This window comes from Salvelinus namaycush, chromosome 8, assembly GCF_016432855.1.
Source record: "Salvelinus namaycush isolate Seneca chromosome 8, SaNama_1.0, whole genome shotgun sequence".
Taxonomy (NCBI): domain Eukaryota; kingdom Metazoa; phylum Chordata; class Actinopteri; order Salmoniformes; family Salmonidae; genus Salvelinus; species Salvelinus namaycush.
Genome location: NC_052314.1, coordinates 62,370,796 through 62,398,362, shown reverse-complemented (window position 1 = coordinate 62,398,362; position 27,567 = coordinate 62,370,796). Strand labels below are relative to the sequence as shown.

The 27,567-nt window shown below is 42.8% G+C and overlaps 1 protein-coding gene across 3 annotated transcripts in view; it reads right to left on the bottom strand.

Annotated features, from left to right (window-relative positions):
• Positions 1-27,295, bottom strand: part of LOC120053041 (F-box/WD repeat-containing protein 7) — a 180,309-nt gene extending 153,014 nt beyond the window's left edge. For all 3 annotated transcript variants that reach the window (XM_039000287.1, XM_039000289.1, XM_039000290.1), the window contains exon 1: positions 26,888-27,295. The gene's annotated coding sequence lies outside the window, so the exon portion shown is untranslated. The remainder of the gene's footprint in view (positions 1-26,887) is intronic.
• Positions 27,296-27,567: the final 272 nt, after the last annotated feature.

Below are 27,567 nucleotides of genomic sequence, written 5' to 3'. Positions count from 1 at the left end.
TTAAAACAACCTAACTATCTATTACCAGAATGTGAGTGTGTCTGGCAGAGTTTCATAGTTTCATGTCGTTACAAAACAGGCCGGACACAAGATGCTCGCAAATGGGGCAGCAGGTAGCCTAGTGGTTAGAGCGTTGGACTAGTAACCGAAAGGTTGCAAGATCGAATCCCCGAGCTGACATGGTAAAAATCTGACGTTCTGCCCCTGAACAAGGCAGTTAACCCACTGTTCCTAGGCCGTCATTGAAAATAAGAATTTGTCCTTAACTGACTTGTCTAGTTAAATAAAGCTAAAATAAATGTTTTTTAAAAAATACAAAAATGAGTTTTGGAATATTGACAAGTTGCATTTGGGATTCAAGCGCGCTCTGATCGCCTCAATTCTTATTTTGCCACCCCCCAAAAAAGTGGCAGACCTGAGTGATTATTTATCTTGTCTTTATTTCGACAGTGAATCATGTTGTGACCAACGTCTCTTTCACAGATGCACACACATCAATATGTGACCACTATCAAACATCAGCAAGAGGCCACTCCATAAAGGGCTTAGGGCCAAGGGGTATTTCAACATAACATTGTTTAGTGTTGTCTTACGTAAACAAGTCTGAGGCGCTGTGTAATGGGACAGGTCCGTCTCACTGTCTGAAGGTTCCGGCAGCTCTGATTGGATGGAGCGTGTGCAGTTGATAGAGCGCAATCAGCACAGCTGCTTCTCTCGTGTTAGTGGGCACCTGGGCAAGCGGACATGATCGTCATCCAACCCAACACTCAGTAAGTTGTGACGAACTCAAAACTCAGTTTTGGACGAGACTGACTTTATTACCAAAACGATCCTATTTTTACATTGTAGTCAATTTTGACACTAGAATAAATGTTTGACTAATATCGATGCCACAGAGGCCGTTTCAAACCAAAGATATTGTGTAATGCCATCAAGTTGCTCTTTAGCACAGAGTTGATTTACAAACAGAACTGCATCACAAAGAAAGACCGCTTTGCGATGCGTTGGGCTCTCTCAGATGAAGTTACTAAACTAGCATCTATGACACAGTGTGCTTAAATAACACCCATGTGACATATGACATTCGCTGTAAAGACTGATCTCTTCAATTCTTACAAAGAGGAGCATAGACAATGGGCCTATTGATGGGCAGTGGGAGGAGTTTTGAAACAAACCCATTATTAGTCAGGGGAACTTTTAAGTGGCAGGGTTGACAGTATCTGGATAGATTGGTAGTGTAGGGGGATAAAGGAATGTAGAAATAAGGGTAGGATAGGGAGAGGCCCGAGTGATAGTGGGAGAAAAAGTTAGAAGCAAGAGCTAAACATTTGATAAATATGTTGATAAAGATAAATAATAATGACGATTCATTACGACTCGTGGTGTAGTTGAAAGTAAACGCAAGTAAACAGTTCACCCACCTATTGCAGAAAAACGCATTGAAAGTATAGGAAGCGTGACTTTTTTTTAAATCTGCGACCGGCACTCAGTTTACCCACCTATTTCTTTAACCACTACGTCACTGATTACGACGATGATTAAGACAGGCTTCTCTTCATATGAGGTAGCCTCCCTAACTAAACAACTGATCTCTAGTAGCCCTACGCCTCTGCTTTGGGGACCACAGCAGAACAGAGCAACAGTAAAGCGTCTTTAGGGAGAAGCAGAGCCCTGGCCTGACTCCAGCCACCCTGGCCTGACTCCAGCCACCCCTCTCTCCACACATCTCCCCCTCTCTGGAGTTCACCGGCAGACAGATGGGGCTACCCTACCCAGCTCAAAAAAGGCATATCTTCATTAGGCCAGACATGATGAATAAACAGACCCGGGCAGAAACACTCTGCCAACCATTCCCTTCTTCCCTGCCATCTCTTAACCTCCCTCACTCCCTTCTTCAGTTCATAAACACTGAATCCTAATCGGAACCATCATCTCAGTGGCTGAAATCCAACACTGTCAGCCGAATTTAAAGCACACACAGAAAAGTACAGACACCCTCTTTCTCAAAAAGGTGATGAGGAGTTGGAGGTAGACCAATGGACACAAACGGTTCCCACTCTCTTAAAGAAACCGAACAATGCAAACCCACAATCCTATCCATTCCGGTGTAGACTAGGACTGGATCAAGAGGATGCTAACCCATGCTACTGTGGGAACCTGTGTAGTAAGACAGTCACGTTTACATGTACTGCTGCTAGGCTTAGCATCACGGGGAAGTGAAAATAGGAATTTAATACACAGGCCTAGCCAAAGCCACACTAAGACGTTCTAACCGTAAGAATCCCCTCAGAGCTCTAGTAATCGACGTAGGCCACTATAATGCTCCAATTCATCTGTTAAATCTCTAAAAGCGCCGAATCAGACCGGATAGTAAAAATGCCGTGTTGTTATCGACGCTGTGAAATACGGAGAGGAGTATGAGGTCCAGATGTTGTAGGTCAGGAATGCCTTGAGTCACTAAATCAAATTCATGTTGCTGTTGGAACGTTCTACGATCATCAAAGCACTAACAATTGTGCTACCACAACAAATTCTCAAGCAGCTGCAAATCAGTCATTTTGCGGAAGGGAATTTTTGGGAGTGTTGGCAGTGTGAAGACACATCTAGGTTGATAAAGGCCTACAACGAGTCATGTTGAGGCATTTGCCACGATCTTCTAGAACCTAGATCACGTGTCAAACTCATTCCACGGAGGGCCGAGTGTCTGTGGGTTTTGGCTCCTACATTGTGCTGGACTGATGCAGCCACTACGCCCTCCATGGAATGAGTTTGACAACCCTGTCCTAGATGCAGTACATCTCAATGTGATCTAACATGGTATCATTACAGTGAGTTTCATGCATTTCCTTGTCGATTAAGAACCAGCTGTAGAGTGCAGCGACAACCCCTTCTCAGAAAACTTCCGGCAGCATTTATAAGCCACAGACCACATCATGGCATTGGTTGTTTCAGTGGCAGGGCACAGTGCAGTGGAGGGAGCTGCCTCGTAATTACAGAGTGGCAGCTGCTAGAGGCTTAGATAAGATTGAACCCATCATCGGACACACCATCCCCTCCCTGTAATGATCTGGGCCTGTACCTTCCACACAAATGTACTTTTGCCCGTGGCGAGCGATCAAACTGGCTCACCCCAAGGCCTCCCCTGGCTTTGGATTACACAGGTGACAGTAACAGTGCTGTCTAAATAAAGAAGGTTGTAGAGGTAAAAGCCTGTCACCATAGAGCTTTTCACACTACTGAGTCGAACAGAGCAGAGCCACATCAAGCTGTACTAAGCTGGCCTGGTTACACATCCAATATACTGTGAAAAGTGAACATCTCTTCATCTCTGGGAACTTTTCCTCCTGTGGTCCCTCTCTGAAGCGTCCTTAAATCTTCTTCCATAACTCCCAGGTCCACTGGGCATCCTAGCGGAGTGTTCAAGTGTCTGCCTTATCCCACTAGACTAGAAAGTAGCCAATCACTCAGTCACTGATGGAAACAGAGGGGCTCTTTCACCTGCTCTGGAGGAAGGAAAGTTAAGCTAGGTGAGGGGCTTTTAAAAAAAAGGAGCCTGACTGGAAGACACACTGGCCCTCATTGTCAGGATTTGCTGTCCTGGCAGCAAGGGAGAACTGTGGGAATGGATGGATGAAGCTGAAGAGGTGCAGGAAAGTCCTCTCCTCCTGTCTCCATGCTCTGTCCATCTTCCCAACTCAAACTCACCAAAAACTACTTAGGATATTCAGAGGCTATCGAATCAGACTAAGTAGGCTCAATGCATGTTTTAGAGGTCAACCACCACTGGTAAACAGGGTCAGGGTATGATAAAGTTCCATAGAAATAGAATAGAACAGGCTTGGAACCTCTGTACCCACGAGTTTACCAATCAAAATTGCCACGGTTACTCAATAATTTCCAGGCTAATGTAGAACGTTCAAGCAAATTATGCTAACTGATGTGGCTCACACAATGGGATGTATTTTTGTAATGTCAGTTGAGTTGATTCAACAAATCCCAGCACAGATTGATGGGTCCACTTCCTGCGTTGCTCCTATGTGTACACTCAAAATTGCAGCCAGTTCACCCATTACGCCATCATTTACTTGAATGGAGATGCCCATTCTAATAATTATATTTCTATGATTATTTCACCCAATTAAACACCCAAACCTCTGGCCTTTCCCTTGCCAGGCATCACTTAGCAACACTTAACTGCCTCCCAGCATAAGGATATTAAGAGTATCTGGGAGGAAACAGAAACTGTTTGGCCTTCTATCCAAGCTGTTAAAAACAGGCTACAGCCACACAAAGGGCTGGGTTAAACTTGTCTGTAAACAGTACCATGCCTCCCTTTGAGGAAAAAGCGAAAACAGAGATTGACTTATCTCTAGATTAGTACAAAACAGTTATTTCAAGGGACAGCGTATTAAAATGGATGACTGTTCTAATGCAACTGTATTTAAAAACACTAAGAATCATATTTCAACAGAAATGTCATTTGAAGGGAACAGAGTCCAAGGACTACAGGAAACCTGACTGACTATTATTACTGTAGGCCTACCACAAAGCTAACACATACAGTTCCTGTTTAAACACACTACTCGCTCTGTTCATTCTGGTGTAGCGGTACAAAATTCCAGGAACTTTCAATCAATTCCCTGGTTTTCTTGAAATCCCGGTTTGAGGATCCCGGGATCTGGAGGGAATAAGCAGTACATTTTGCAACCCAATTCTGGTGACCTGTCCTCACCATAGGAGACTATTCATTTTGGTATAAAGAGATTATAAATTATGTTCAAGGAGGGCCAAACACTAGGCCATTTAAGTCGTATGTTTTTCATTTAACTAGGCAAGTCAGTTAAGAACAAATTCTTATTTACTATGACGGCCTACCCCGGCCAACGCTGGGCCAATTGTGCACCACCCTATGGGACTCCCAATCACGGCCGGACGTGATAAAGCCTGGATGTGTCTCACTAAATCATACACACCAACAAGAACTGTGAATGACTACATTTGAGTCATTTAGCAGACGTTCTCATCCAGAGCGACTTACTGGAGCAAATTAGGGTTAAGTGCCTTGCTCAAGGGCACAGACAAGATTTTTCACCTAGTCAGCTCGGGGATTTGAACCAGCGACCTTTCAGTTACTGGCTCAATGCTCTTAACCGTTAGGCTGTGCATAGGTCAATAAAAGACTCAGTGTTTGACGATTTCTTCTGTCATTCCCATCAAGAATATAGGGTATAGATTCCTGCCTGATGACATGTGATGCCAGATAGCTGAGAGAGAACCCAACATACATAATGACCTAAATCAAGCAACAGCGATGGGAGGTGATTTAAAACTGCTTCCCACTGACATACATCATGTTCCAACACAGACCCCCAGCCGCTTCACTTCCTTACCAATACAAGCCTCTGCGTTCGAGTGCCTCTTGTGAAAGAACGGGGGCTGAATCCCAGACCTACCGCCACCTGCTGGGCCCAGAGGAGAGAGAGGAGCAGGACCTGGGTTCAAATACTATTCAAAATAATTTCAAATACTTTCTCTGTGCTTGGTTGAGCTTGCCTGGCTTACTGGACGAATAGCATAGTCCCAAAACTGCAAACGCCACCTATCTGGCACCCTAGGCAAATGCTCAAAGTTCTTGAAAGATTTCGAATAGTATTTGAACCCTGTGTCTGCAGAGGAGTAGTCCAGCTGGGAAGGCTAATAGCATGGGGCTTGGGGATAGCCTCTCTCCCTGCTCTGCCTCTGGTCTACTGCTAGGGGAGGCAAGCACATCCTGATAAGACGCAATCTGGAGAAGAGGGTCGCACAGCCGAACGTCTGGCAGTGGCAGCATGTAGCCCTAGCTGACTCTCTTATAGCTGTGCTGGGCAGTCCTTGTTTGCACAGCAAGGACTATGCACACACAGATAGTCGCGGTAGAACAATGTGTCAAACATACATGGAACACCTCATTCATTTCCCGAGTGGCGCAGCGGTCCAAGGCACTGCATCTCAGTGCAAGAGGTGTCACTACAGTCCCTGGTCGAATCCAGGCTGCATCACATCTGGCCATGATTGGGAGTCCCATAGGACGGCGCACAATTGGCTCAGCGTGGTCCGGGTTTGGCCGTCATTGTAAATAAGAATTTGTTCTTAGGCGACTTGACTAGTTAAATAAAAAAAGGTTAAATAAGAAATACAAAATCGAGTGAAGCTTGATCAAGCCACAAGCATAGGATGGAATGAGCTAATAAGCCCAAGCATATAAAGCCCATACTTAGAAAGACATCATGAGCGTAAGCTGGAGTGTTTCCGAGGGCCTTTGGATGATGAAAAACCAGATCCCTCCTTATTGCTTTTTTCGGGATCCCCATTAGTTTTTGCGGAAGCAGAAGATATTCTTCCTGAGGGTCTTCCAGAGAATACTGGACCCTGTTCCAAAACGGTAGATAATGGTACAGCAGCAGAACAGGCTATAGTGGAAAACATCTAACCGTAGGGCTCGAGTCACATTCCCTACTTACCATCCCTCTCCAAGTGGAACGGTATGACTTTCAACTATCAGAGATTAGCATTTCGCAACCAATGACTGCATAGAAGTGATAATTGAGGCAAATTGGATTAGGCTAATATCAGAGTGCACATTATGCTTATCAAAGCATGGCAATAAAGAAATAAAAAGTGCCCATATGTTTGGAAGACCCAATACACCCAGTGTGTTCCACACTGTACTACAGAGGAGCCCAGACATCTGCCGTCACTGACAGACAAACTATTGTGCAAAAAAAACTATTTTACCAAAACACATTGTAGTATGCTGTGCAGCGTAGGACTTTTCCCAGGCAAAGCCATGCGGGCTGCCTTCCTTCAGCTCACTGAGAGACTTCTGCCCCAGAGGTACCAGGAGGGACTGTGTGTGTGTGTGTGTGTGTGTGTGTGTGTGTGTGTGTGTGTGTGTGTGTGTGTATATACACACACACACCAGTCCCACCTGGTATACACACACACACACACACACACTAATTAGCCCCGGAACTAGGGTTGTCAGTACTTCAAAATCCCCTGGTTTACGGTGTATTGTCCAAGCCTACCCAGAACTCTGTGGTCTCCACGCGTGCTTCCCAAATGGGGAATAGGGTGTAGGGAATAGGGTGCAAATGCCATTTAGGTTGTAGCCCCTGTGAAGCACAAGAGCCCATCTATAACCCCCTACATAAAAGGACAGCTGTCTCTACAGTGACAAGTCAATGAGTTACGACATGCCGGGCAGCAGCCAGGCATGGGCTCTTCTGAACATACTTTCCCCCTCAAATGAGAGCATTAAGGGGTGAGGACTTTGTCTGCAGTCAGCCCCCTTGGTCTCAGTTCTATGGGACTAGTCTAGGACTGCATAATACCCCTTAATCAGCTGGTCTGGGGTAGAGTGGTGCAGAGAAACACTTAAGTGACTTGAGTGGGGTGTTTGCACACACACACGGCATAGTAACATAGCCCTCAAAATACATATTTTCCTGTCCTGATTATAGCATGTCAATGGCTATCGATCCTCTTGGTTGGGAACAATGAAGGGTTGAAAGCAAAAGTCATACCAGTCGGGGTCCGACAAAGCTGCCAGTATGTCTAAGCCAATAATCCTATTGGTTCGTTTAATCTTCAAATATAAAAAATGAGACTTATGTCTGTGTAAAAAAAAAAAGAAGTTAACAATTATGCACTCTTTACACTGTCCATATTCCACTCTGAAACTTGGTCTTTGCTCCTATGCTTTTGAGGACTATTTGCCGAGTCAGTCAAAATGAGAGAAACGGGAGAAGCTTATAGCCAGTTGCCTTATAGCGTGATATTGTTGGGGACCTGGACCCTGTATGGACCCCCAATACAGAAGTGGGCTGTTCCGTTTGGGACCTAATGAATGTGTGGCACAGCCCACCCAGGGAAACAAAGGGGGGAGATTATCTAGCACTGCTGCAATTAGCAACGTCGATAACGAGAAAGCGCTCAACTCCACATCAATAATAGGATTATGCTAATATTGCTAATCATCTGATCACTCATCCGACGCCTGATGTTAGACATGCCACAGTGCTCCGACTACAGCCACAGAGCACAGGTTGCCTTTTCAGGATCTGTGAACAAAAATCCCTTCTTACTACCTGTCAAATGATATGCAGAAGTGAATGTGTATTTCTTGGATGAAAATAATCTCAATTGACAAATGACACTACTTCAGGAGGCTGACAGACAAACACACACATCCCTCAAATTGGGTTTCAGATCATACACCACATTCTTTTGGCAGAATGTCAAACAGTGGAGAGAAGAAACCAAAATGAGATGGGTGTTGATCTGCTCTACAGCTCGTCAGAAATGACCTGATTAGTAGTGCTGCTCTACGCTGATGTCTACTAACCCACAGAGATGAAAGGAGAGAGCAGATAAGTGGCCACGCAACAAACTGGAGGCTGAGGCTCTGTGATGCTGTGATCTAAGGGAGATCCTGAACAGTGGGTGGCCTGGCATCTCGATATGAAGTCAGAGACTAGCGAGTGTGCTTCAATGTCAATTCACAAGACAACAATCAACAGAGATAGAGCTCTAGACGTAGGCCTGCTTTTAAATTAGTATAAGAGGTGAGGTGTAACACTACTTAAAAAAGGCAATGTAGCACCTATTTCTCAATGCCAATAACACATAAAAAATAAGCAGTAAGACCAGATGGGGTGTGGTATATGGCCAATATACAAAGGCTCAGGACTGTTAAGCACGCAATGCAGAGTGCCTGGATTCAGCCATTAGCCTTGTTATATTGGCCATATACCACAATCCCCAGAGGTGCCTTATTGCGATTATAAACTGGTTACCGATGTAATTCGAGCAGTAAAAATAAAAATGTTATTATATTGTTGAGTTTGAGGTTCTCTACAAAAAAAAGAAACATTCCCACAACACCCTGCGGTGAGCGTCACACGGTGAATGGAAAACCTGTGTGAGAACGAGGCGGGCGAATTGTGTGTCTACTCGTCAATCTGTAAGGCACATTTCATCCCTGAGACCTTCCACAGCTATCAACAATAGCTGGTATGGGCTAGTAAATATCCTAAACATAGCCAGTTAGTTAGGAAGCTAAAACAGGGACGAGGGAGGAAATAATTAACTTTATTTCATCTGCTGCTTTCTAATACATGTTTACTCAAATAACATTTTCCACAATTTCAGAAATTAGATTTTTATTCTATAAAAGATAGTAATTGTGTCAATGTTGTGAATATTGTACAAAAATCCTCACAGCTATTTTCCATATAAAAATGTGAAGTGCCACTTACAATAGGCTACAGGCAATCTGTTCCTCCACCGTGTACAATAGGCTACAGGCAATCTGTTCCTCATAGAAATTACAAATTTGCTTTCAGGGTTTTCCTGCAGTCTGAATAGTTTTTATACGCAGGGACCATGAACTGCAAAGTAAGAAATTATTGTTCCAGTGAGAACCAATGTAAACTAGTTAATATACAGCACCTACTAAAAAGAAAAAGGTGCATTATCTTCTACCTGGACCAAAAAAAAAAAAAAAAACAATCTAATTTAAAAAAAAGTACAATAGACAGAAATCACTTCCGGGTTGCAAAAATGATAATGTTTGCCTGATTTCAGTTTGAGACCAAAAAAGCAATTAAGTATCGGAAATCAGTGTACCAAAAACAAGGCGTGGGAAGTATACCGTATACCGGGGTATCTGGAAATAGCCACGGGATGGTTTTTCAATAAATGTTAAAGCTACTTTAAGTAAATACTTGCAGTCAACATGTGCAATATGTTAGGAGATAAAGCAGATCGCGTTCATTTTACCAGTCACAATAATTTTACATTATGAAGCTTGCCATAGTTCCCCAGAACAGTTTAGCCAGTCACCGGTTTGTTTGTAAATAGCACAACACGAGAAAGCGAGAGCAGGTGAGTCCAGCTGTGACAGGGTCGTGTTCTATATTGAAAGTCAGTGTTTTTTTGAGTCCTCAGGGATATGCAACTATGGTTTTCCTTCAAAGAAAAAACACATTCAGCAGAAAACAGCTTTGTTTTCATCAGATGACAACAGAAGCGAAACGTTATTTGGCTGACACACACACCTAAATTAGCTTACAATGAAAAACCAAAGTATTTTTGTAAAACAATGTATGGCCATCATATTTCTAATGTTTATCATAGAAAGAATGTAGCCAGCTACATTTCCTAATGTTTTATCTTTCATTTTAGCGGAGAACAGTAGGCTGGCAACACCAAGAAAAGTACCGGAGAAAAGTTGGTAGCTGACTTGGCTAGTTAAATAACAAATAAACCTACACATCAGTCAGAGCGTTGTCTACTGATAGAATGCCCGGTTGTGAATTCTCATCCGAGTGGAAAAGTGACACGGTATCAGACAAGTTGTGCTTCAGAGCAGAAATTAGAATAAGAAACACTTTTACAAAACGCAGAGACATTTCTTATTCGTTTTCCCCCCACCCGAGTGAAAAACGGAGAATTCTGTGTTAACTAGCCAGTTAAAGTAAGTGGCTGAAATTGTGTTAATCTTTCTGTCGTGTTTAAGAAGTGTGCAATTGGCATGCTGACTGCAGGAATGTCCACCAGAGCTGTTGCCAGAGAGTTGAATGTTCATTCCTCTACCATAAGCCGCATCCATTTTAGATAATTTGTCAGTACTTCCAACCGGCCTCAACCGCAGACCACGTGGCTTGGCATGGTTACACATCTGGCTTCTTCACCAGCGGCATGGTCTGAGACCAGCCGATGAAACAGAAGTATTTTTGTCTGTAATAAAAGCCCTTTTATGTGGAAAAAGTCCTTCTGATTGGCTGGGCCTGGCTCCCCAGTCATGTGAAAATCCATAGATTAGGACCTAATTAATTTATTTCAATTGACTGATTTCCTTATATGAACTGTATCTCAGCAAAACTGTTAAAATCGTTGCGGTAAAATTTTTGTTTAGTAGATGTATTAACTTTATGAGCTGGATTGCCCGTCTTTGGAATTAGTTTATTTTTGTTTGCACTCGTTAGCATATTTAGCTAGCAGCCGCCATGGAAATTCACTATTACCTGTGCTAATTTCGTTAGCATTCAAGTAATAGATGCCCAATGGGCTTTTTGGCGACCCCTTGTGTACTAATCCGGTAATGGAATGACGGTATAAAAACCTGCATACCGCCACAACCTTATATAAAAACGCTGTTTTATATATTTTCAATAACCCCAAATATGGTATTTTCATCTGGTGTAGAACACTAAATGAGTAAAATGAGAAGAAACTGAAGTAAAGAACGGGAAGCATTGACAAAGGTGGCTGTAAAACAAAATTAACAGGAGGAAGTTGATTTATTCAAAACGGGAGGTGGACCCAACAAAGGATTCATTGGTAGGCCTTACATTCATAAACAATACAGGTAGGTGTGTGTACACTGGTATCCAACAACTGTACGTGTATGGTTTAGTTGTGCTTATGAAAAAGTCATAAACCATTTAGGCTACATAGCAATATAGTCAATGGGAAGTAGCTAAATTCTCTCACACACACTAGCCAGAATAGTGAGGAAGTCTCTAGCCCAAACAACCACATTATTCATTTTGTGTGCATCCCAAATGGCACCTTCCCTATTCCCAAGGGGCTCTGATCAAAAATAGTCCATCGTGCAATTAGGGACGTAGACAGTGTAGTAGGCTCTCTTCTCTAAAGAGTAGCTGGCTTCTTAAGAGCTGGATGGCTCGCGTCCCAAAATGGCACCCTATTCCCTTTATAGTGAACTACTATTAACTAGAGCCCCATATGCCCAATATAGGGAATATGGTGCCATTTGGGACCAATACTTGATGTAGTTAGTTGGGCAAAGCCATGCTAGTCTACACAGATAATAATTTGTTTACAGAGGTGCCTGTGGAATACAAAGTGTGTTGAAAAGAATGCAGCCGTGACACAAGGTGCTATACCCCAGAGGAAATTATGGGGGAAATTGAGAGGCGAGAAGAACCTGCTACCATGGCAACAGTGATATGGCAACTTGCGTCATCTGTTGGAGCTTTGTTTGTCCATCCTTCTGATGCAAATGAATTAAAAGGAAACCAAATAACCAAAACATGGGCTACTTACAACAGGCTCAGATTGACACCTAAACCATCTGCGTGTGCCAAATCAAAACGCCACAAAAGAAAGCATACAGGCCTAATAATCACTTTGTTTTGTTGTCCAATAAAGGTGAAACGGACCATTCGGTGGCTGTAGAAGACAAACGTGTTGGAGCGCTGTGTTGGACAAGTGTTCAGCCTGTGTCTGTCAGTGCAAAGGGGTGGCTATATAGACAATGGCATGAGGTAATCTTCACAGAACAGGTTCACGAGCAGCGCCGAGATAAGACAGACACAGCCAGCATAGCAACCCCCATTGTGGGGAAACAGAAAGACACAGCACTACTCCTTCCAATGAGACTAACTGGCTTCTCATCCCCTGGTTCCTCTCTAACAGAGTTAAAATGCTGCATGAGGTGACTGCCAGCCAGCCGAGGGGAACCGTCACTGTAGACAAATGGCTGGGGACACACACGCCTTATTACCTGGGCTGTAGGCAGCTGGAAACAATGGAACACTAATGTTGCCTAAAGGGGGGAGGGAAACCGTTACTAAAGACGGGGAGAGCAGAGTTAGCAAAAGGGGGAAAGAACAGGTACGAGTCAGTCTTTCCCACTAGATGACGAAGACATACCTCAGACCTGCCGGGGGGGGGGGGGTTCAGTGGTATAGCATGTTATTCTTGAGCGCTGCAGAGCCTCCCTCTTTGAAGTGCTGAGGCCACAGACTGCCAGCCAGAGGAAATACGATTGGGGGGGATACAATGCAGGGGTGACAGTGGGTAGAACTACAAGGAAAACATCAAGGAAATTCTCACATCTATATATATAACCCTAGGAGAGTGTCAAACACTACATGTAATCATCCATCTCATTAACCTGATCATTTTTATTAGTGGGAGCCTCATTAAGACCAGTGTCTGTTTGCAAATGGTGCCGTGAAGACAAATATTTCATCAACAAAAATATATTACAAGACAGCTATAAATACATAAGAGGTTATTACAAGTTATTTTTGACAATTGAAACAATTGTACACTTCTTACCAAAACATTGCATTCTAGCTATGCTGGACAGAGGTTCGCATTAACCTCCCCTCTTTGAAGAACTGAGCGCTTCCCTAAGATAAGGAGTTCACCGCATGAAGTGGCGTTCTCCCACCACTGCAACATGCCATTGCAAAACCGGATGACACACAACTGTGTTTGCTGTATCGGTCGGAAAAACTTGATGGCGTTGGCTTGCCTTGTCGTTCTGCAGGCTGGCTTTCCTTGTAGTGGAAAGGAGAGTAATCTGGAAAGCAGATGGTTGCCATGCGTTAGAGAAAGTCTGGCTGCACTGAGGGAAGGCGCGAGCAGGGTGTTGGGGGGGGAATAGAGTAATACATTATTGAGAGAGAGACAGGGGTACATAGTGATGTTTATACTGACTTTGTCGTCATCTCTTCTCCACTCTATCCACTGCTGGACTGGACTCTCCCTAGAGGATTATCCTCCCTAATAGACCTTAAGGCACTTTGACTGAGCTGCCCATCTCTACCAGCATAGCCTGCAACACACACACGGGCTAGAACAGATATCGGCCAGCAGCCTGTTGGTCGACCCGTTCGCAGGTCCTCAATAACATTGCAGCAGGGGGTAGCCACATAACGCTACATTGCAGCACAAGACGCCTGCAGCATTGCAGTAGCGTATTAACTACGCAATGTCACTGACCCCGCCGTGTTACTGTGTGTTATATCACCCAGCAGGCTCGTCGGCCGGCTCGCCTTCACAAGGGCATAATTAAGTTACCCCTCCTTGAGACTATAGAAGAGAGAGTGAGTGTGAGTATCCACAGTCAATGACTGTGAGAAGAGGCCTGCTGTGCCTCACACTGCGAAACATTCTCATCAGGTGAGATCCGACCAAGGCCTCTCCGGTCTCAGCTTAGAATTTAGATAAGCAGTAAATCATTCATGGTGCGCAGGGAGGTGAATGTGGGGGAGAGCAAGCATGAAAAAATAACTTTTTTTATTTATTTATTTTTTAACAAGTGTTCCAAATGGCATCCTATTCCCGATATAGTGCACTACTTTTGACAAAAGGGCCACTGCACTATACACCCTTTGGAACGCAACAGACACTTATTACAGGATCTCTGTGACAATTCTGAGAACTTGAAACGGCGTCGGCATTCCTCTCCGTGTAAATTTTTCATGGTATGTTTCAAGATCTGTAATGTCGTTGTTTCGATGTTACATCACATCAATATGAGAGCTAGTCTAGACCTGTGTAGTAAGAGCGAGCGTTTTTCTCAAGCCCTCTATCACATTATGTAAGATTTGGCTTTGTCCTTTAGTTTGTGGAAATTTGTGCAACTGAGCTTCAACAGTACAAAATAACAATACCGTTCGAACACCCCCAACAGTATTTCATAAGAGCAAAGACCCAAACAAAAAGCCTTCAAGTTCTGGAGTTCAGGAGTTAATCATCAGAGCAGACCACGTTGTGGAGCTCGCTGTGGGCCCCAGGCTTCCTGCAGTAGAGGAGGGTGGGAGGCCTGCTGTCTCTGACCAGGGTTGAGCTTGTCAGGGAGGCCTCTCCATTCACAAAGACAGGCGTTTCTATGTGAACAGGCCCTCTGCTGGGGGGTCCTCCTTTCATGGGGGTATCGTCCTGCTCCCTCCTCAGCCTCAGAAAGAGGGGTGGTGGGGATTGCTTTTAAGGACAGGGGCTGGGGTGAGAAGGGTGAGGAAGGGGGGAGAGTAATTGTGCACCACCAAGACAGTCACAGACACTGATAGCACCATGAGCGACATGAAGGGGCTGCCTGCTTCGCTTAAACAATCAGCGGTGCTCCAAGCTCAAGAGTGCTGGGAGGGAGGGAAGTGCACTCAGGAACAGAGAGACATCCCAGAGACCCACTGACAGGAAAGGAAGAGCAAGGGGGCATAGAAAGCACTACACCAGGATGAGCCTGGTCTGGGCGAGGTCTGTTCCCAATGATGAGAGGGCCAGCTTCCTGTCTGAAAGATCCCAGGAAGGGACATCCATGCATAGAAATAGAGTACCTAGAACAGACATTGTGTGTTCTACCCATGAGTGTTGCAGTCAAAGAATGAGCATGGCATAGAAATAAGTATTAGAACAGGAATCAAGTGTACCCATGTGTTCTATCCAATCACATTGACGCGGTCAGGCGGTTCCTGTAATTCTATTTCTATGGGGATGGGGACAGTGCAGCTGTTTTGAGACAGACTGCGGACTGTGAAAATGTTCAATGCCAATGAGAAGCGCAGAGGACAAAAAGAAAAACCTCAGCACCGGCCGGCGAGAGGCAAGACAATGCCGTGGTTTCCCTTTCACCCCATTTCAGAGGTCCATTGAATTAGACTGCCAACGCTCTTGTGGAGGTAATCCTTTTAGATAACTTTGAGAGAGGCAAAACAACGCTCAGACAGCGAAATGTGGGAATAGGAAAAGAGAGATTTCTTTCTTTATAACGGGGTTGGTGGAAGGCGGAGGGTTTTTCCATTCAACACATCTCAAGCGTCGATGTCTAGCTAGCTACCACGGCCCTCTTCAAATATGGACCCACATTTTGGCTAAGTAGAATTTTCTACAGCCCAAGTATTGCTTTCTTTCACTAGAAATAGAAGCTGAATGTGTCAACGAAGAACAATGAATAAATTATTTGGATTCACTTTGATGTTAGTGGGCCAATTCCAGATGCCTCTGCAATGGGCGGAAAAGAAAATCTTTAAGGAATCAAATAAATATTTCCAGTGAAACGATGGACTAATAACTCCTAGAATTTTAGTTGTTTTTATTGCTTTGTTTAAAGTTCTGGCAGGAGGCTCCATTTATAATGAACAAAAATATAAAACACAACATGTAAAGTGTTGGTCACGTTTCATGCGCTGAAATAAAAGAACCCAGAAATATTCCATATGCACAAAAAGCTTATCTCTCTCAAATTCTGTGCACAAATTTGTTTACATCCCTGTTCGTGAGCATTTCTCCTTTGCCCAGATAATCCTTCCACCTGACAGGTGTGGCATATCAAGAAGCTGATTAAACAGCATGATCATTCCACACCTTGTGCTGCGTACAATAAAAAGGCTTTTCTAAAATGTGAAGTTATCACAAAACACAATGCCACAGATGTCTCAAATTGAGGGAGCGTGCAATTAGCATGCTGACTGCAGGAATGTCCACCAGCGCTGTTGCCAGAGAATTTAATGTTAATTTCTCTACCATAAGCCACCTCCTACGTCATTTTAGTGAATTGTTTTAACCAAGCCAGTCCCTCCACATCCGGCTTCTTTACCTGAGACCAGCCACCTGAGCAGCTGAAACTGAGGAGTATATATATACATGTCTGTAATAAAGCCCTTTTGTGTGGAACTCATTCTGATTGGCTGGGCCTGGCTCGCCAATAGGAGCGCTTGGTTCCCAAGTGGGTGGGCCTATTCCCTTCCCAGGCCCACCCATGGCTGCGCCCATAACAAGTCATGTGAAATCCATAAAATATTTCAATTGACTGATTCCCTTACATGAACTGTAACTCAGTAAAATCATTGAAATTGTTGCATGTTGCGTTTTTATTTTAGTTTCCAAATTTTTTGGCATGCATGGCTCTCTTGGGTGGAGTCATCTTATGAAATTATATTTGCCCTGAAATGAATAACTCCTCTAGAAAGCCATGGGGAAAGATAGTGCACAAGCCATTTTAACTGTAAAAATCATACTATATCTACAAGTATGCCATCTCCTTATCAAATGGGGTTCATCACAGTGGTCAGAAAGAATCCAGAAAACTCTTAATAGAGAATTCCTTTAATAAATAAATGTAGTGTTCTATCAGTTGTAATCATCCTGAGATGTATCTATCAGAATCGCCCCCTCCTCCCCCAGTCCCTTGACTCACTGTGTCCCATACATAGGCTGGTATTCACACCAGAAGCCCACATCAAAGCGCAGGCTGCCTTGCTAGGAGACTCCTCAGTGATCCCAGCCCCAGAGAGGCATGCATGGCAGGGCTCTGAATTATTTACATGGTCCTTCTCGCTCACCACCGCAGATAGGGAGCTGCATGAAGCCATTCACAATGGGACAGAGAAAAAAGGTCGCCTGGGCCCTACTGTGGAACGGATGATGCTCCAACTTTCATGACGCCACGTTTTAAAAATGAGACGAGAAGAGGTGGAGGGAAGAAAATAACATTCCACCTTGATCCTGTAATGTCATCATGGCAGGCAGGGTCACCTGGCTAAGGTTAAAAGAGGAGGTAGCCTATTCCGTTTGTTGGAGGCGACTTTTCCAAGACACACAGGAGACCGGTCTACAGTATGAAGGACACGCCAGGGTCGCCTCTGTCAGTTCAATGCTCGGGTTGGAGCAGTCATAAGAGCCAGCTGGTGTTCTTGATTAGCGAGACCACTCTGACATACGTTTATCAGAAAGTCGGCTTTCAGAAAGTCTGCCTTCACTCGGAAATTGGAGTGAAGTAGTCAGACGAACGTCCTTTCCACTAGGCAAGGCCCCATGGTCTCAGTCACGCATACATAAAACGACACCTGCACATCAAGAGAGCAGAGATACACGGCTACACCCTTTGCCAAGCCCCCTTTCATCTCCCCGGTGTTGTGGCAACATCTACTTCAAAGCCAGGGAATGACACTGTGCCGTGGATGAGAATGCTTTTAGCAGAGCCCAGGGGTCAGTATCCTACCGTCTGAAACAGCCGTGGGTGACTGAATGTGGATAAGCCATACCTCACAGTAAGACAAAACCATTAGAGCAAGGCAACATTCTATAGGCCCTGCTTCCAGCAAATGTTCTCTAGCCCTTAGTCCCAGAAGGTCAGTCAGCACGAGACAAACCCATTAGATGTAGGAAGCATTCTATAATGCAAAAACAAGACTGCAGTCCAAGGCTGGATCTGTAACCTACTGAAACCAACCGGTTGTCCACACAAGCAAGAGAAACACTAGCTACATCCTCCATTTACAAAGATAAAATAAAAAGATAGGCCCATGAATGTCTATGAAGATCCATGATTCATGAATGCTCTCTATCAAATGTTTCACTGACCTTATTCTGGAAAGCTGTGAGTGGAGAAAATCCCTCAGTGTGAGAGGTAGGAAACTGAAAATAGCTATTACAGCTCATAATCCAGTAGGAATATAGTTCTCGAAAGCCATGTCAAGTTCCTAAATCATTTTGGCAAAATACATTAATACATACACCCATCAACTCCACCCTTGACCTGAACCAAAGTCCTTTGACATTCTTCAGGTTCTCATTGTGTGGCTAACACACAGGCCTAAATTAAATGTGACACGTCTTGTGACAATGGCCTCTCCCTCACTGAAGCCCCCCTCTAGCATTACCAGAAGAACAGCCCTATAGCTTTGCCCAAGGAGGTTCCACTTCCACCCAACAGTTACAGCTTCATTGAGAGACAAACTTAAACAGCAAGGCACATTCTTTCCACCTGAATCTGCCCAATACGTCACTCTGCAAACACTGCCCCTACCTCAAACTTAGATTGTATATCATATTTTAACCTGTAGGAGCCAGACTCGTATCATAAAGGATTATATGAACCGTCAAACCACCACCACTGTTCTGCTGCCTGGTCCTCAGCCGTCAAAACAACTTTTCAATCCCTGCAGAGAGCTGCAGAGACAGCGACGGAGGGTTGAGCTCAGGAACACAAGTAGGCTCTTTGCTGTGGGCTCCAAAGCAAACACTGTTACAGGGGTCAGGTCAATCTCAAGCTACCGTAGCTCACAGCACACCTATGAATAGATCACAAATAATTCTGAAAGTAAAATAAAATCAGGACATGTTCCACTGCAAAACTGTCAAACAAATCTCACAGGTATCAGACACCGCAAGCTCCCAGCTATTATCTAATCATCGCAACATTATCCCACCCCTGGATAGTCAAACCTAATACATTTTTGCCAATTCATTTCCAGCAATATTGTCCGTCTGTCTGGTGCGCGTTTGTCTATCACGCCATGTTTAGCCAGTTTGTGATAACCGTCTTGTGGGTTGACAGAAATACTTTAACCAAATCTTCAATTAAATGTTAACTGAAAAGTAAGCTTACCTGGCAGAAGCAAATCATGAGTAAGTATATCATTTCTATTAGGGATGCACAATGTATTGGTGAACATATCGGAATCGGACGGTATTAGCTAAAAATGCCAACATCGATGTTGCCCGATGTCTAGTTTAACGCCGGTGTGCAAAACCGATGTCATAGCTGAAGTGCATACCTAGATAACGTAGGTACATGACGTAATGACATCACAAAAAATATTGCACTACACGTGCAACACAGTATTCCTAACGTAGCCCACAATGTCTGCTATGTGGCTCGAGCAGTCAACAAGTCGAGCAGTCATTTGAAAGAGCAAGGAAATTTCAGCGAGACAACTCAAAGGAGAAACCCATTAAAGTCAAGATAATGGAATTCATTTCCCCTGAAAATCAACCATTCTCTATCGTGGGTGATGTTGGCCTTCGCAGACTGGTCGAGCACCAGTACACACTACTAAGTGTGCTATTTTTAAGATGCTGCCCTATCGGAGTTACACTAATAGCGTCACTGCTATTAGCTTCATGACATACATACTATGGAGCCGCGTTTGGGTCTTACGTGTCAAAAAAGATAGTAGCACTGTCAAAGCTGTACAAAAGTCTGCAAACAAGCAAACACCGGCCACGAACGAACGATGTGCTTACAATACCGTGTTGGTAATAAAGCATAATTTGTTCGACGGCAACTTCTGGGGTAGCTAGCTTTAGCTTGGTATCTAGCTAGCACCAATAAACCAGCTTGAAAACAATGACCAGTAGAAACTGCAGTCATTTTCATTTTTCTTAGCAATGATTTAGGAATCCTTGTGAGTAAGTATTAGCTAGGTAGCCACTTGTTGTTCACCTATTGAAATTGAACTTCAGATCATGAAAATAAATAGCTATCCAGCTACTTAACCCTGTTGCCCAAAGCTAATGTTATAAGCAGCCAGCTAGCTTCAACTGCTGTGAAGCTAGCCACAATAAGAATTAGGCACAAGTGGAATTTGCAGTTTGCCTTCAAAATAAAAGTATAGTTGACAGTGAAAAGTCATAGAGTTATGCCATACTTTTAGTTTGAAGGCTAACCACAAAGTCCATTGTTGTGGCTAATCCTTATTGTGGCTAGCTTCAAATAGATGGATCCAACCACCATTAATCAAATAAGAACAGCATTATAAATTAAGGTTATTTTAGATGACACCTAGCTATATACAGTTGAAGTCGAAGTTTACATTCACCTTAGCCAAATACATTAAACTCAGTTATTCACAATTCCTGACATTTAATCCTAGTAAAAATTCCCTGTCTTAGGTCAGTTAGGATCACCACTATTTTAAGAATGTGAAATGTCAGAATAATAGTAGAGAGAATGATTGATTTCAGCTTTTATTTCTTTCATCACATTCCCAGTGGGTCAGAAGTTTACATACACTCAATTAGTATTTGGTAGCATTGCCTTTATATTGTTTAACTTGGGTCAAACGTTTCAGGTAGCCTTCCACAAGCTTTCCACAATAAGCTGGGTGAATTTTGGCCCATTCCTCCTTACAGAGCTGGTGTAACTGAGTCAGGTTTGTAGGCCTCCTTGCTCGCACAAGCTTTTTCAGTTCTGCCCACAAATTTTCTATTGGATTGAGGTCAGGGCTTTGTGATGGCCACTCCAATACCTTGACTTTGTTGTCATTAAGCCATTTTGCCACAACTTTGGAAGTATGCTTGGGGTCATTGTCCATTTGGAAGACCCATTTGCGACCAAGCTGTAACTTCCTGACTGATGTCTTGAGATGTTGCTTCAATACATCCACATAATTTTCCTCCCTCATGGTGCCATCTATTTTGTGAAGTGCACCAGTCCCTCCTGCAGCAAAGCACCCCCACAACATGATCCTGCCACCCCCATGCTTCACGGTTGGGATGGTGTTCTTCGGCTTGCAAGCCTCCCCTTTTTCCTCCAATCATAACAATGGTCATTATGGCAAAACAGTTATATTTTTGTTTCATCAGACCAGAGGACATTTCTCCAAAAAGTACAATCTTTGTCCCCATGTGCAGTTGCAAACCATTGTCTGGCTTTTTTATGGCTGTTTTGGAGCACTGGCTTCTTCCTTGCCGAGCGGCCTTTCAGGTTATGTCGATATAGGACTCGTTTTACTGTGGATAGAGATAGTTCTGTACCCGTTTCCTCCAGCATCTTCACAATGTCCTTTGCTGTTGTTCTGGGATTGATTTGCACTTTTTGCACCAAAGTACGTTCATCTCTATGAGACAGAACGAGTCTCCTTCCTGAGCGGTATGACAGCTGCGTGGTCCCATGGTGTTTCTACTCGCGTACTGTTGCTTGTACAGATGAACGTGGTACCTTCAGGCGTTTGGAAATTTCTCCCAAGGATGAACCAGACTTGTGGAGGTCTACAATTTTTTGGGGAGGTCTTGGCTGATTTCTTTTCATTTCCCCATGATGTCAAGCAAAGAGGCACTGAGTTTGAAGGTAGGCCTTGAAATACATCCACAGGTACACCTCCAATTGACTCAAATAATGTCAATTAGCCTATCAGAAGCTTCTAAAGCCATGACATAATTTTCTGGAATTTCCAAGCTGTTTAATAAAGGCACAGTCAACTTAGTGTATGTAAACTTCATACCCACTGGAATTGTGATACAGAGAATTATAAGTGAAATAATCTGTTTGTAAACAATTGTTGGAGAAATTACTTGTGTCATGCAATGTAGATGTCCTAACCGACTTGCCAAAACAATAGTTTGTAAACAAGACATTTGTGGAGTCGTTGAAAAACGAGTTTTAATGACTCCAAACTAAGTGTATGTAAACTTCCAACTTCAACTGTAGTTAGCTAGCTAACTATAGCTACTGAAACAGATTGTCGTTTGCTATGTTTTTGGGGAAGAACATTGTTTACATCCATGAGCTTGCCAGCTTATTTTTATTTTATTTTTATGACCAGCACTGTAGGTAAGCAAATCATAGCATGTATTGACGTATCTATGAATCGTTGTGACATGAAATACGAGTGATTGATTACACTATGTGCAATAACTACGTAAAAAATTAATTATGTGACACGTAGTCATATTCAGGTCTTGATTGGTCAACAAGCTTAATTGACACGTCAAATAGTGTTAAATAGTATCTTTGACACGCAAAGACCCAAACGGCGTTCCATAGAAATCCGGGTTGAGAATGAAACGACTGAACAAATGAACAACGAAACAGCACAGCAAGTAAGTGAAAGATTTAGGTTTTGATTATGTTTTACTAGTAATGGGGACATGCGTAAATTCCAACAAAATAACTTTGATCAGTGTGGTGTGTTTAACCTTTATTTAACTAGGCAAGTAAGTTAAGAACAAATTCTTATTTACAATGACGGCCTACCCCGGTTATCAGTATCGTTCTTTTGGCAAGGAAAATATCGGATATTGGCCAAAAATGTAATATTGGTGCATCACTAATTTGTATCTATTATTTGCTAACTTTATCATGAAATGAACAGCGGCAGTACAAAACCAGCACATTAGACAGTACATTCCTCACACATTAGATGTGTAATTAAAGGGGAATTGCACTCAAATCAAAATGTGTTAGTTTTCCATCCAAACAACTGAGAAAATATAATTTGGGGGAAAAAAATTAAAATATTAAAAAAATTGCTCTACCCAAGAAGGTTCCACTTCCAACCAACATTTACAGATTCATTGAGAGACAAACTTAATCAGCAAGGCACCTTCTTTGTACATGAAAAAAAAAAATTTTAGGAGTTGTTTATTAACCATTATAGTAGCAGGTACACTACCGTTCAAAGGTTTGGGGCCACTTAGAAATGTTCTTGTTTTTGAAAGAAAAGAAAAAGCCTTAAAATAACATAAAATTGATCAGAAATACAGTGCAGACATTGTTAATGTTGTAAATGACTATCGTAGCTGGAAACGGCTGATTTTTTATGGAATATCTACATAGGCCCATTATCAGCAACCATCACTCTTGTGTTCCAACGGCACGTGGTGTTAGCTAATCCAAGTTTATAATTTTCAAAAAGCTAATTGATCATTAGAAAACCCTTTTGCAATTATGTTAGCACAGCTGAAAACTGCTGTCCTGATTAAAGAAGCAATAAAACTGTCCTTCTTTAGACTAGTTGAGTATCAGGAGCATCAGCATTGGTGGGTTCGATTACAGGCTCAAAATGGCCAGAAACAAAGAACTTTCTTCTGAAACTTGTCAGTCTATTCTTGTTCTGAGAAATTAAGCCTATTCCATGCGAGAATTTCCCAAGACACTGAAGATCCCGTACAACACTGTACTTACTACTCCCTTCACAGAACAGCGCAAACTGGCTCTAACCAGAATAGAAAGAGGAGTGGGAAGCCCCGGTGCACAACTGAGCAAGAGGACAAGTACATTAGTCTAGTTTGAGAAACAGACACCTCACAAGTCCTCAACTGGCAGCTTCATTAAATAGTACCCGCAAACACCAGTCTCAACGTCAACAGTGAAGAGGTGACTCCGGGATGCTGTCCTTTTAGGCAGAGTTCCTCTGTCCAGTGTCTGTGCTCTTTTGCCCATCTTTAATTTTTATTGGTCAGTCTGAGATATGGCTTTTTCTTTGCAACTTTGCCTAGAAGGCCAACATCCCGGAGTCACCTCTTCACTGTTGACGTTGAGACTGGTGTTTTGCGGGTACTATTTCATTTTGAAAATGACAAACTTGGATTAGTTAACACAACCTGCCATTGGAACACAGGAGTGATGGTTGCTGATAATGGGCCTCTGTACGCCTATGCACTTATTCCATTAAAAATCAGCCGTTTCCAGCTACAATAGTCATTTAAAACATTAACAATGTCTACACTGTATTTCTGATCAATTTGATGTTATTTTAAATGGACAAAAAATATGCTTATCTTTCAAAAACAGGGACATTTCTAAATGACCCCAAACTTTTGAACTGTAGTGTATATTGACACTAAGGACACGAGGAAGGGGAGAGAAGAATGTGCATATTTAAAAATATATTTTTTTGTGTAGCTCTCATGCTAAAAAAGGTTGGAGACCCCTGCTCTATTACAACTCCCTTAAAAAGGAGACTTATATAGCCTATATTCATGACCTAATATTGATGGTATAGACTAAAGAAAAGCTACTTGACGAGGTTAACCTCGCACAGCAATCACACAGGCATTGAAGTGAGTAAGAGTTAGGCTATATATTACATGACTAGTGTGTATAAGATGTCGGTTAATCTGTTATTGAGTAGCGACAGGCAGTATCACCTTGGTAATTCCAAGCACAAACTGTACTGAGAGAATCGTGTGTGTACATGTTTTTATGCTGTGAGAGCAGCAGCAATGATTTTGTTATCTGTTATTTGCATGGCTGTAAGAGCATGATGCAAACCCTCTTGGATAAATCACCACTCGACACCAAAGGGTATTAAATGAGTGGACAATTTAATAACCAGGCCCGTAGGCTTAGAGTTTCAGAGGCCCTCAAAGAAACATCCAGCCAGTCCACATAAACAATTTGGATTAATGAACATGAATGTGTTCCATTACTCATCTCTTACCAACATTCTCCATCACCACCACAACAGTGTGAAAAAAGCTGTTATTCTGAGAGAAAAAACCCTTCGGTTGTCCCACTTCCTGGCTTTCATTAGAGAGGAGAGTACTGCATTGTTTTATATATCTCTTGGAGTCCTTAAGGGCCTTCTCTCTCTTCTTCCATGCTGTTAGTCTGTGGAGGGCCTGAGCTCCGAGGAGTTATTGAGGACTCACTGTGCAGGGAGAGAGCAGAGAGGCTCTAAGCCTTATGAAGACAGAGGGACTGAGGGAGAAAGAGAGCAAGAGGAGAGCACAGAGGGAGTGTTAAAAGGAATGATTTGAGCAGGAAAAGAAAAGAGTTTCCTTTCTTACTTTCCTACTTTTAATTTAACTTTATTTTGTCTTGTGCATGGAACAACACAAAAAGGGACAACACTGAACTGTCAAGATTGCATGAGAACCCTCAGCAGGAAGTCTTGAGAAGAAAGAAACTGGCTGTAGAGACTAGCAGTATGTACCTGCCTACAGGACAATGCATTGTTATAGGCATACAGCTTTATTTTGAGGATCTATAGGTAGCTATTCACGGGGCTCAGATTTGTTAGGGGAGAAACCCAGTCGAAAAGACTATTCAACTGGTGTCTTGTTTAACATTCCTAAGTGCTGCATCACATATCCTTACAGTTGTTAGAGTCATCAGGTACATTTCATAAGGAAAATGTCACATACAGGAAGAACAATAATTCATTTGACTATAGTGATTACATAAGAAGAACATGCAGGTATTGCCTACATGACACCCTATACCTTTCATAAGAGTAGACACCAAGTTTTGAAATGCACTGTTTACTTTACTTGATTCACTGTGGCAACTCAGTCAAGTATGACAGTTAGTGATACTGGGATGGTAACAGTAGTTACCTCAAAACCGCACATCAAACCTAACCCATCTCTTACTCCCCATAATTTTAATGGGACCGTGCACACTTTGGCTAGTTTTTTTTTTTAACTATTCCGGTGTGATATCTAGGCTATTTTGATACGTTTGCAACGCTACCCATACAGGTTACGTAAACAGAACATCTTAAAGTGACAACAATATTATTTCTGTCCATTTAAATACATAACTAGCCAATATGAGAACTCACTGTGCTTGGACGTTTTGCCTAGGTGTGCAGATATTGCAGTATTAGCTAGATGTATAGTTAGCACGTGTTTATTTTTTATGCATGGTTTATATGAAATTGTACATTTACAAAAAAGAGTTGCATTTTTTATCCTCGCTTGATAATCTCGAATTTATACATTCTCTGACTGATGCCATAGCCAGGAGCATGTGCTCGGCTCACACTGTCGCCGTTCCTCGCGACTAGTAAGATGTACTCCAAAACGTTTATCTTGCTTCACCAGCCTTACGAAAAAACACTAAGCAAAATAACATTTGATAAAGTACAATCCGATAAACGTTAGCTTGCGAAGGTATCGAACTCGAAAGTCAGCTCTTACAAACTAAACGTAGTTGTGCTTGCATGCTGTGTTGTAGCGACTAAGTCAGGATGTTATGCTATCAGAAATTGGATGACTAGCATTAGCATAACAAAAGGAGACTGGCTAGCTAGCTTGATTTAGCGTGCGGTGCAATCTAGTTGGATAGCTAACTCACGCTCCAGCGAATCACTGAAATTATAAGACAACACTAACATAACATTAGCATACGCTTGAAACAAAACAAGCCACATACACAACGTAAGACTTGTTTTTAGTACAACGAAAGTGTTTTCTTGTCAGCCAGTTAGATAGCTAGCTAGTGCTAGTTAAAGTCCAGCAGATGGTTGGTAGCTAGCTACTAACGTTAGCCGATATGGACTACATTAGCTAGCTAGCCCCATTAGCTAGGTCAAGGTGGTCATGTTATTTACAACAAATGTATCCGTTTCGTTGCGTCTGAAAACACAGTTTATCACATTTAATTCGTTCTCAATGTATATGCAAAGCTGATGTTTACAAATAGCTTAATTTGAAACACTCTTGCAGCTGGCTAGCAAGGAATTGCTAGCTATCTCGCTAAAGTTAGATAACCATTCCGCCACTGACTGTCTGGCCCACCGCTGTATTGTAACGATTTCTACGCCGGCACCACCCGTTTCCTTGTACTTCTTACCTCCGAAATTATCAGAGTAGAACACAGCAAAATGGACTCCGGCTCCTCTTGATGTGTCCAGAAAAACGGAGCGCTCCTCTTCAGGATACAGCTCACGTCGATGGCCCTTTTTGCCGCTGGGGTCTCCCTCCGCTTCTTATTTTCTCAGCAGTAGCTAGCTAGGCAACCTTCCCAGTTAGCCAACTGGCTAACCTCGGATACCACTCTCAATACTTTAGTTTCTGCTTAGATATGATGCCAAATTATAATATTTTTCAATTCGTCCAACAGTTCGGGTCACCCACAGACAAAAAAAATCCACTCGGGGATGGTGTATGGTCCGTGTCCGACCAGCACTGAAGGGGAATTAGCTGAAAATTAGACAGCGTTTATCCGCTTGATGCTCTCCGCTACCTCAAGCGATAGTGCTCTCGGTTCTCCGTTCACTGACTAGTAGAGAGTTGGTAGTCGCAGCATGATGACGATGCCAAAACATTATTTTTTTTAGAACGACGCAAACATGTTACGTCCGAAATAGTTGCTTGAACCTGTACTGTGTAGGGTAGTTATTATAATGAATATGATTGTTTTCATATAATTGGTCCAGTCTATTAGCTACTGTTTCTTATATTTCATACAAAGTGTGTGTGTGAGATTGTGCGCTTTATGTTTGTATCTTTTATTATTTTTTATTGTTGTTG